A 12,276-nucleotide genomic window follows, 5' to 3' on the forward strand; every position below is an offset into this window, starting at 1 on the left:
GGCAATGCTTTGCTCATTTGCATAACAATTGTAGGGGTGTGGCATTGAACGTCGAAGTTCACTTGTTGTAAAAGCGAACTAGAGTCTTGTACTGATCAAGAGAATACTAATACTGTTCATTATTACATATTTTAGTAGATATTGTCATGGCACGTGTTTTTTTAATACAATTTTTAATACACTTCAAAAAAAAAAAAAAAAAAAATGTTAAAAAAGTACACACAAATGTTGTGTAATTTTAGACCTGATATCTTTGGATCACTTTCTATGACTTAATTAGTTTCACTTTGCACCTTTACACTTGTCTCTTCCATTGTTAGTTCTTTTGTCGTGGGGTCATGTGAAAAAATAAAGTTTTCTGAGAAAACGATCAGTTTGTTTAAATCTTGTGCTGTATGTGTTTTCTGGGTGAATTTGTCTGAAATGGGAATTTTCACAGTACACACTATATATAATTAAGTACAGCAATGTGCCATTACTCCCTTTTGATGACAATTTATGACATGTGAATGTCAGAAACTTCTATAGGTGTGGAAATTGCAATGTTTGTAATTGCTTGAGAAAAGGTGTGGGTGCAAAGCTTTATGTTGTTTCTTTCTCTTTTTTGTAGACACAGGTGTGAGGGCCTGTGAGTTTGCAGGTGCTTTGTGAACCATGTGAGCAGCTTCTGTTCGTGACTGACAGTTACGCCTTTATGCCAATCAAACAACAAATTGTGGGGCTTCATTCTCATAACCATGTCCAGAAAACCTTTTTGGACAAACAGTAAACTTCATTATGAAGAGTGCCCAACTCATTCTGCAGTCCTTTGTTTCTTTGTCCCGTTTGATTGTGACAGCACCAACATAGCTCAGAGAATTTCTCAGAAATGTTAAGTGTAGCCCCTCAGATAGCTCAAAGACCTCATGTTTGCATACACATGTGCTCCACATGCCTCTATTTGACTATTGTATTGCTTTTTAAAACCAGCGTTTTCATGGGTTTGAATATGTATGTCCAAAACAAGTTACAACACAGTTGTTTTTCCAAAGCGCTCACAAAAGATAACCACCCATTCAGCTGCATGGTCTCTAAGCTGCTCAAACACGGCTACCTGAATGAACCTGTAAAGGAGAATCTACATGAGTTCTCTGACTGAACTAAATAAATACTGCGTCTAGACTATTTTCGCTTATTTGTTCTTGCTTTTAGTGTTTGTGCGCGCTTTTCCCCCGTGAATTGCAGATCCAAAAATCAAACAATCTTTAGCTTTCTAACAAATAATTATTTTCAGTTACTATAATTCTTATCACCAAAAACTGAGCTTTTATGGATACCATGCTAAACTGAGTTCTCTTTAATAGTTATATTAAATATCTTAGTAATATGCAAAAATTATATAAATTACTACTTCTGCTTATTGATCGTCAGAATATCTAAGAAAGTTTACAGTCAATTCATTAGAAACAAAGGAGAATCCTGATAAAATATAATTTTTCTAAAGAAAAGTATTTTAATATCTTGATTTGACAAGAACTTTGACAGAGAATATTCACTCATGACCAATGAGAAGCTTTAATATGCATGTTTAAAAAGAGTTAATTTGAATTGGTATGTTAAATTGTATGGTATATATATATATATATATATATATCTCTCTCTTTGATTTTGAAATACCATTTAGAATTTAATTTTAAGACTGATGAGACATTCTTTTTTTTTTTCTTTTTTTTTTCTTTTTTTTTTTACAATATTTGGCATTCAAAATATCCTTTTAAGTTAGAATGTATTAGTGTATTAATACCTTTTTTGAGTTTTAATCTGTGAACAATGACAAATTAAATGCTATGTAATTCATTGGGACAAATATGACATTTTGATTTGATAGGAAACCCAATAGAGTAAAAAAAAAAAAAAATTAAGTGGCCCAAAAATGAAGAGACTGAGTTCACAATAAATTACAATGGCCCGAAGAAAGGAGGACGGATGAGGAAAAGCTTGAGCAGAAGGGAGAATGGTAAAGATAAAGAAGAAAAGAGAGACTGAGAGGGGAAGAGGGCAACTTGGAGAGAGTGCAGTTTGTCCCTGAGTCCTCCCTGACAGACCGAGTGAATGGGGCCTCTATTCTCTCCCTTCTTATGTAAATGGGGGCTTCAGTCTCCTAGCCATCCGTCACTGCACAGAAAGACCCTGGCAGGCCCTTTACGAGCCTCCTGCTCGCATAATCCCTGAGCCCACATTCATGCGCCCAGCAGGGGGAGAGGGGGAAGTGGCATTGGGGGGGGGTGTTACCATGCAGACAGTGAAAGTTTTTCGGAGGGCCACCTACACTGAGCACACATAATCAAAACATTTCTCATAAGGTGTATAGCCCTCGGCGAGATGGAGGGGAGAAGTTGTTATGCCTCCAACGGAGGGCTGTGATAGGAGGAAGATTGTTGGAAAAGGGCAGGAAAGAGAGGGGATTGATACAATGAATTGAATGAAGGGGACTGGGACAGGGGTACATGATGCGGGAATTAACATAGTGTTTGTGTGATAGACAGGTGAATGAGGGCCAGCTCATTATGTCAGGGGATGTTGGTGAAGCAATCTCGCTGAAGTGATCAAAAGTTGCAGCCGTGGAATTGTAATGACACAGGCTTTCTGAGAGTTCGTATAACTATTGGCTCACATATGTGTGAACAGAACATTTCCTAATACATCCTCATGTGCTGGAATGACAAGTCCGATGTCATTTGTATGCATCCTGAGTTTGTGGCACAGCTGAAAGCTCATTTTTTTTGTCCCGTGGATACAGATGGTGTACATATCTGCCCTCCTGTGGGCGCACTCAGAACTTGCCATTAAAGGAGCTGTAGAACTATCTCTGACTCTTGCTTCAAGAGGTGCACTTCTCAGGAGTTTTTCACAGTAAAATGGGCACCAGATTCAGCATAATGATATATGAACATTTACTGCATATATAATAAAAGAGTGCTTACTGAATGAGAAGCTCAGGTTTAGTTTTGCCCAAATGGGAATAGGTATGTCTAATGAGACTTAAGAGAACATTTACTCATTGATCACAGTGTAAATAATTGCTATAACAGAAGTTCATTCCATCACTTTAGATGTAAAATATACATATTGTGACCAGTATAAGTTTAACATTATTTTTCAAAATCTAAGTATCTACATATCCTCGAAACTACACTACAATAAAAATGAATCATGGCATAGTTTATTATTAAGTATTTGCATGTATTTGAATTTATTTAAATAATCATATTTTCACATGTATTTATTCAAATTCCTTAGAATCAACATAAGTCAACATTAGTTGTGAAAACAATTCAACTGAATCCATTAAAAAGTATGAACATGGTTCAAATGTGGCTGGCTGTGGAACAAACAAGATTCGGTTAGTTAAAATGATTGGTTTACATAATCAGTTGGATGTATTGATAATAAACATAAAACACTCAGATTATCAGAGATGGGCAGTATTTTAATTATATGAGGTATTTTATATATTGAGGATGATGGATCTGTGAGATATTAGCTCCGCCTCCGACTGGGCCAGAACGAGCCAGTCGTCGAGGTAGTTCAGCATGCATACACCCATCTGTCTCAGAGGGGAGAGAGCCGCATCAATGCACTTTGTAAAAGTGCTGGGAACTAGAGATAGCCCGAACAGAAGGACGGTGTATTGATATGCCACCCCTTCAAAGGCGAATCTCAAGAATTGCCTGTGATGGGGGCCATCTGGATGTGAAAATAAGCGTCTTTCAGATCCAGGGTAAAGAACCAGTCTCCCGGGCGAATTTGCGGGAAGATCTGCTTCAAAGTGATCATTCTGAATGAGCGCTTTATCAGGGCCCTGTTCAGATGTCTGAGATCGAGGATGGGTCTATGACTGCCATCCTTTTTGGGGACGAGAAAGTACCTGCTGTAGAAGCCTGACTTGCTCAGTGCTGGGGGAACCACCTCTATGGCTCCTTTTGCCAGCATGGTGTTCACCTCGGAATGCAGGACATGCAGGTCCCTGCTTTCCACAGAGGTTTGGACCATGCCATTGAGCGAATTGGACAACGAACATGTACATAACCTCTTTTTACTATGTTCAGCACCCAAGTTGACACTCCGGGGATGGCCTGCCAGGCCTCGGCCCGCATGGCAAGGGGCTGGATTGGTTCTGGGACTGAGTCACTGTGAGGGACTGTGGTGCACATATGGAGTGGAAGAGGAAATTTGCTCTCTTTTTGAGTATGTTTGTTTTTTATTATATCCGCTATAACAGCGGTGCACTGCCAGGGCGTTTGAACAGGCTCTGTGCAGGCAACAAAACATTTTTTCGAGTACCCGGAACTGAATGGTGTGACAGGAAAACTAGGCAAGGCATTTTGGAAGGTAGTCTTCCTTTCCTGAGCATCAGGCCGACTTCTGAGGCGCAGGGCCCAGCACTATCTTGGGCCAGGGTCCCTGTCGCTTCGGAGGGGGGTGGCGCTTAGCAGAGCGCGAGCGTTGCCGGTGCTCAGGCCGTGGCGCAGACTGAGTGGCTGGTGGCATAGCATTGGGTGGCTGCTGAGCTGGCGTAGGCTTGGGGTGGCTCGAAGCAGAGGAGCTGGAGCGCTTTGGCAGAAAGTGTTGGATGGCCTGGGACGACTTTTGTGCATCTGTGAAGCGCTCAGCAAACCCAACAATGGCGGGGCCAAAGAGGCCAGTGGGGGAGACAGGCAAGTTGAGAAGACAGGCAAGTTGAGGAAGACGGCTTTGTCCGTGTCCTTGATCTCGGTCAAGTTCAACCACAGGTGGCACTCCAGCCCAATAGCCTGAGCCGTGGTGGCATGCAAGGCTGGGTCTGTGGCGCTGCTCAGCTCCTTGAAGGTGGCTGAGTCATGTCCAGCCTCATCCAGTGCCCGCAGGAGCTTAGCCTGGTATACCTGGAGTACCGCCATTGAGTGTAGCGCAGATGCTGCCTGGCTGGCCGAGGTGTACACTGGTCCAGCGAGGGCCGACGTAGTGCGGCAGGGCTTGGATGGGTGGGCGAACTTTGCCTTCCATCCAATGGTGGTGGGTGGGCACAGGTGTGCGGCCACAGCCTTGTCCAAAGGAGGCAGCTTCTCATATCCTTTCTGCCCGGCGCCGTCAATGGAGATGAGAGCGTGAGAAGGGAGTTGCCACCTGAGGAGGCACCTGACAGCGTCCAGGCAGGAACCACTTGTCCAAGTGGCTGCGTGTGGGTTCCTCAGGCGCAGACCACTCTAAACCGAGCTATTCGACGGCCTTCAACAGCACACTGGTGAGCTCTGAGTAAATGGATGCCCTGGTGTTGATTGGTTCCAAAGATGGCAAGGGGATAGGGTCATGAAACGAGCCTGACCACTCCTCAGCATCCGAGGCCGCTAGGGACATGCTGTCATCCAGCGGCTCTTCATCAGATCCCCCGAACGAGACCAGGTCGCTTGCGATGGCAGAGGGGTGCTGGTCTGGGCGGCAGAAATGGACGGGGGAAACCTCTCTTTGTGGAGAGAGTGAGGCACGCGGGACCGGGTACTGAGCTGCAGGCTGCTCGTGGGCGGTGGATGCTAGAGAGCGGCGAGCAGAATAGAGAGCAGCAAGCAGAGGAGAAGCAAGCTGATCAAACTGCTGCAGAGCGGTGAGCTGATCAACGGCGAATTCCAGCTGCTTGCAGTTGAAGGCGGCTTCAAGTCTCGTAGGATCAAGCAAAGAGATGATATCTGCGTCACTGAAGGAGAATTAATCGATTTGCCATGGTGAGACGGCCACTTATATAGCCAAATACCCCGCCCCTTCTGGCAGGCTTGAGCGGGCTCGCTCACTATTGGCTCACGCAGCTAGCCGCGCCATCATTGTATCGTTTACTTTAACTCCACAAACCAATGGTCATGCAGTTTCACTGCGTGATTGAAAAAGGCTTCAGAAATTGGAGAAAATTGAGTTTTCCCCATATGCGTCTTGTCATATGAATAATAAGACGTATGATGCAGTACGAGTGTAGTATCGAAATGGAACTTTTCTGCCCCCTTAAACAGACCCTCTATAATAATTAAGTGTAAAAATCAATAAATTCTACTTTTTTGCACTTTAAAATAAATAGGTGAACAATTAGTAATTAACTTTCATTTCAAAGAGCTGCTCTGTTCCCAATAAATCAGATTTTTCTTTTACCAATTAATTGACTGCTAGCCAACGTCTTGTGCTGAGACCTGAGGGTGAGTTTCCTGCCACAGTCCCCAACAATAATCTCACAATATCTGCAAAGCAGCCCCACTAAAAATCGTCTTCTTCTGTTCATCTTTTAATAGACAACATTTGCTGCCGATATGCAATTGGCAGTAAACTGGGGTTTTTAAAGTGGATTTGGTGCCGTCTATGAAGGCACTCGTTTGGCAGATGGCCAGAAGGTTTGATGTTTTTTACTTAGCAAATGGTTTTTGATCTGAATTATATCACTTTATCCAATGTAAACCATCTCCCTGTATCATATATTCACTATTTAAGGCTTTTGATCTGTTCAAATTTAATTTCTCGCTGGGAATTTATAATACGACATGTATCAGCATTATGAGTATAAGTGATTTTTCAATTGACAAACTCACTCAAGACTGATTTAAATCTCTATTTAAAACCATCTAACATCATATAATGTTTCTTTCTTCTAGCCTGATCATCCCAACCCCTTCCCAAAGAAGTGGCTCTGACAATCCTGGCCAATAAAGGTCCAGTGACGGACATCATCAAGCTGCTGGACTGGCAGAACCAGCAGGTCTTCTACATCATGGTCCTTGAGCGTTTCTCGCACAGCATGGATGTGTCTCGCTTAGTGGAAAGCGACGGCGGCAGCATCGACGAGAAGTTTGCACGCTTCATCATGTGGGGGGCAACACTAGCCTCTGATGTGTGCGCCGTAGGGTTTACCATGGGGACATAAAATTAGAGAACCTGCTGATAGACTTTAAGAACCTCAAAGTCAAACTCATTGACTATGGATATGGCGATCTCCTGACAGAATCTGCCTACACGAGATTCTGTGGTGTGTATTAGTTCTCAAAACTCTGTGAATCAGTGAACTCATGCTGCGGTAGAGACTCACACATGGGACAAACTCTCTTTCCTCCAGGCACAATGATGTATTGCCCTCCCGAGTACAGGATGAAGGGCAAGTTTCATGGAAAGCCGGCGACAGTCTGGACACTGGGAATCCTCTTGTTCAGAATGCTGCGGACACTTTCCAGATACTTCTGACCTATACAGGATCAATATGAACACCTGGTACAAACCTGGCTTGACAGAAAGTGATTTGTACAAGTACAATTCTAATGCTAAACTTCATAGGCTTTATAGGAGATGGCAGAATAAATAATGCAGGAATTTGTTGGCTTTCTGACCTGAAGATCTTAGAAGGATCCAGTAGAGCAGATGTAAAGTTTACGGTAATAATCAGACATCTCTCCATCTTTCTGCACAGATTGCTGCCATTTGATCTGCTCTCTTCTGCAGCAGAAGCCTGAACGTCAGCCTGATCTGTAAAGTATTGTTTACCACTTTTTGTTTTAGGTACTGAGCCATTAGCTAGAAACTATTTAAGATGTATTTTGAACATCTTATCTGTTCTAAGTGTTATGAATTTAAGCAAGTAAACTAATTTCTGTTGTTTGTTCTAGGTGTAAGACCGGTCACAGCCACTCCAGAAGTGTCATCGGTTCAGAAAATCTTTCTGTTTGAGGAAAAAAATCCACCAAAAACAAGAGCTCAGGATGAAGTGAAGGACCAAAGTACTGAGATGGAAACATCCAGAAGTACCGAAGGTAAATTACAAATATGTTATAAGAATATTTAACTCTATGTAGTTTCCTGGAGCTCTTCAAAGTCACTTCGTAATTTACACCTAAAAATAAGAAAAATTCTCACCTGTTCTAAGTGTAATGAATTTAGGCAACAAAACTTATTTTTGTTTTATTTGTTCCAGGTGTAAGACCGGTCACTCCAGAAGTGTCATCTGTTCATCTGTGTGTCTGCAGGCTGAATCCAGTGGCGTCTCCATCCATCCACTTTAACCTCTTGCATCTTGGCTTGAAGCAGCAACATAGCATCTGGTGATATTGCTTTCTGAAGGATGTGAAAATAAATAATTGTACTGATGTAAATAATTTGAGAGTTGAGTAGTTCCCCTGAACAGCCACAGAGGTTCCTATCAAAGCCTTCAGAGATCTACTGTTGAGTCAAAAAAAGTTATCAGACATGTTACCATACAGTGCCTTTATAGTACATGGATTAATCATAATTGATAAATGAAAAAACTGAATGAAAATTGACATATTGCATTCTTTCAGTTGAAACTTAAACCTAAATGTAAATCTTAACATTGAATATTTCTTATTTAATTCCATAAAGAAACACTTTTATAAAAGACTTAGAGAAATGTGATTATTTTGCCATATTGGTCATAAATAATAATAAAACTATTTTTTTATTTTACAAAATTTAGGGAGGCTGTTAACTAATATCTGCTCCTATGCATAGAGAAGATGAATATGTTTCTTAAAGTGTTTTGTTTCTGAAGCTTCTCCAGCATTAAACATTTAGTGTGTTACCCTAATCAAACACACTTGATTCAGGTCATCAGCTCATTAGTAGAGACTCCAAGACCTGAAATGGGTGTCAGACAAAGGCCCTGTCCCAAATGAAATGCATTGCCCTCGTGGTCCACACTTTCGTAATGTAATGTGCCCTTTGACTGACGGTTAGAAATCTGCAGCGGCGCTCACTTCAGTGCAGGTTCAGCAGAAGTGCACACTGAGGGCATATAGGGGCACTCATGAGCACCGTTCTGAAACCTACAATGACAAATGGGACACCCTATGGTCTTGTTAAGTGCACATGAAGTGTGCCATTTGGGACAGGGCCAAAGGAGACATTCAAAATGTGCAGTGTTGGGGCTCCAGGAACAGGTTTGGGAACCACTACACTAATGGCATCAGTAAAAGTAATAAATGAGCCTCAGCAGAGCGTTTTCCCAGGATTAGAACCAGCCATCACCAACTTTACTGAGAGTATGCCTGCGTCTCAATGCGCATACTATCCATCCTAAATAGTATGTGACATTAGTAATATTCAATACTATTTAGGGTGGATAGTATGCACATTGGGATGCAGGGTTTGACTTTTTTTGAGAAACACAACCCCTAATGCACAGATGTACCTAATGAAGGATCTTACTTCACCTTAAGCCTTAGTGTTTTATGATAGGCCTATATATGTTATTGTACTAATTATGCACTTATATTTTATATAAATACGGAGAAAATAATTAGAAAGGGAATATGCCTTTAAACAGTCTAGGCCTCTAGCACCTTTTTTGCTTCATTAGGAAAAAAAAATTCTTCGTCAACAGTGGACATGTTGAATATAACATTTTGTTTGCTTAAAACTGAGTCATAAATTAACTTTACATTCATAAATTGATCCATGAGAAATATTCATAGCAGAAAAAATGTGACAGGCTCAGATGAGTAGAAATGCTTGCAGTCATTTAATTGAGGAATGCAATAAACAGGCTAAAAAATAAATAAAATAATAATCAAATTTAATAAGTAAGCTTGTGGACTCGCATGATTTTACAGCGCTACATACAACATTTGTGAAGTATTTTGTGATAATATTTTACGATTAATCATGCATTTACCGATAAATGAAATCATGACCATTTTGGGAAAAGTTCGTCTCTCAGTAATTCATGGTGAATCTTTAGAAAATTATTTTAAGGCACCAAAATGTAGGCCCATAAATAAATTGGATAAAGTCAATGAAAGAGCCTGTCAAATACAGAGAAGATTTTGATATTGTGGTTGTTTTATGAGATATTTGTCACAGTCATTTTTTTACATGGCAGGTAATTAAATGTTAAAGCAAATTTATCCAGGTAACCTAACAGGCCTATCATATTTTGGTAAATTGCTAATATGGGCTAGCTAAAGAAATTCTCAGACAGGAGTCACATAAAAATCAATAGTTTGCTTTGTGTTACAATAAACTAATATTTTATAATAATATATCATATAGGATATTTTGATCATAGGCCTATTGTCTTTGAAAATAGGCTACATAAAATAGCAAAATAAATATTGTTTATATTCTTACATAACAGAAAATTTGCTTTATTAGGCCATTTTCTTGCTGCATTAGATAACATGTCTAAAAATGTGTTCACTTCAAATATTAATATTTAACAAAATGTATTTAAAAGTTAATATATTTAACACATGATATATTTCCAACATATTTGTACAATATTTAAAAATATTAGTAACCATGCAGTTGAGTTAATCTTTTTGAAGATATTGTACAGTCAGATTCAGATGTAATTAAGCATAATGGTGAGATCACTGACTGGAAGCAGGAAAGTTTTTTTTTTTTTTAGTTTATCATGTCTACCATCAGACAGCCAGAGGCCAGAAACACAGCGATTGGAATTTTGATAAAGAAAAAGTAAGTAGTTATGACACATTGAGCTCGTTAATTTTCTTTTGAAGCTCAATCAGGAAAGACAATAGATTACATTTAGGCCTGAGGGCTGTTTCATAAAAGATGCTAAGAAAAGCGAGGATTAAACTCCAAAACCTGACTTGAATTAACCTAACAAATGAGTTTGGGCTAAAACGGTTTCATAAAAGGTCATTGAAGTTCACGCAGTCCCGCTAATTCGATCCAGGTTCACCTAGTCAAGATAATTGCGCGTGCACGCTTTTCTTAAGCAGCCCTAGAGGTCGATCATGGATCAAATCGATCCACCATAGGAAAGGGCATACATTTTGTGCTATTTTATGTGTTTGAGACATGGTGTTTTCCTCAGTGCATAACTTACTTTTCACAAGTTTATTCTCCATCTGTAAATGTTAGAAAGTAATGCAAATATTTCCATTTTGCGGCTAAACTTCACAGTGAACGAGCGCTGCTGCGCGCATGCGCGCTAAACAGACGGAATGCAATAGAAGCAATAATTCTAAAATAGACATTTCGCTAAAATATTTGATGTTGGACATTAAATGTGCCTTATGTATAAGTTTAAACCTACAAGTAAATTTATTTTTTATGATAGTAACTGTAAATGGACTATTGTAATGCAGTAAATCAATATACTTTGGGACAATTACTGGGTTTAGATTAATCTTACCAATTAAAATTTAGCCTGTGCATATTTATTTTAATTTTTAATTTTGATTTTTATTTAATTCTTAATTTCTGCTCTTCTAATAACCATAAAGAGTACGACTGCCAAACAAAACCAGAGAGAAATGTATTCATATATTTTAAAACAATCTAATTAAATATTGGGCACAAAACATTTAGCCAGTAAGAAAGGAAAACCTGTAGGTTTTACACACACACACACACACACACACACACACACATATATATATATATATATATATATATATATATATATATATATATATATATAGACCAGAGTATAGATTAAATATGGGCCTTGGAAAAAGCTAGCTGACTTTATTGTGCTTTGACTACAGTGGGTAGTTCCAGTGTGGACAGCATCCATACATGTCACTTCTGCAGGCTGCATCTTACTCTGTCACTCTTTTCATAGCTTTTGCTGGCTCTGAGACACTCACTTGGTATTTCTCCTGCTCTTTGTCTAGCAAAAAAAATCACTCATCACATAATGAAAGCTTACAAATGATTGATTGTTTCAGGGGCCTTGCCACAGGTTTATTGATTTTGAATTTCTGTGTTACTTTTACTATATTTTCACACTTAAAACAATGATTTGGTAATCCTCTTGTACTCTTCTGTGCTAAGAAACAAGTCTCTGACAGTTCTCTCCCAAGCTTCCATTGTTATTAAGTCTGAGAATGATTCAGTGGGCTATATAAAGCTTAATTTTAAGAAATTACTTCTCTTTAAACGTTTTGTTTCTCATCATACTTACCTTTTAATAAAAAAAATGCCTTAAACTTACACCAATATTTTTTTTTTATTTAGCATTATTTAGTAAATGTGTGTAATATATATATAAAATATAAAGTCAAATAATTGTATGTGAGAGAGTCAGCTGTAATATCATTGCTTTCCTATTGGTCAGTGTTAGAGAAGCTCAGTTTAGCCTGACAGTTAGCCTGCTCCAGACCAGGCTAGTTTCCCAGCATAAGTTGCCAGGGTAACTGAGTTTGAACTAATTTAAGTTTGTTTTATGAAACAGAATTCGCTGACAACAAGTCTGACTAAGTAAAATAAGCCTGGCTTGTTTTCTAATCTTGTTTTATGAAACAGCCC

This window comes from Megalobrama amblycephala, linkage group LG3 (genome assembly GCF_018812025.1).
Source record: "Megalobrama amblycephala isolate DHTTF-2021 linkage group LG3, ASM1881202v1, whole genome shotgun sequence".
Classification (NCBI taxonomy): Eukaryota; Metazoa; Chordata; class Actinopteri; order Cypriniformes; family Xenocyprididae; genus Megalobrama; species Megalobrama amblycephala.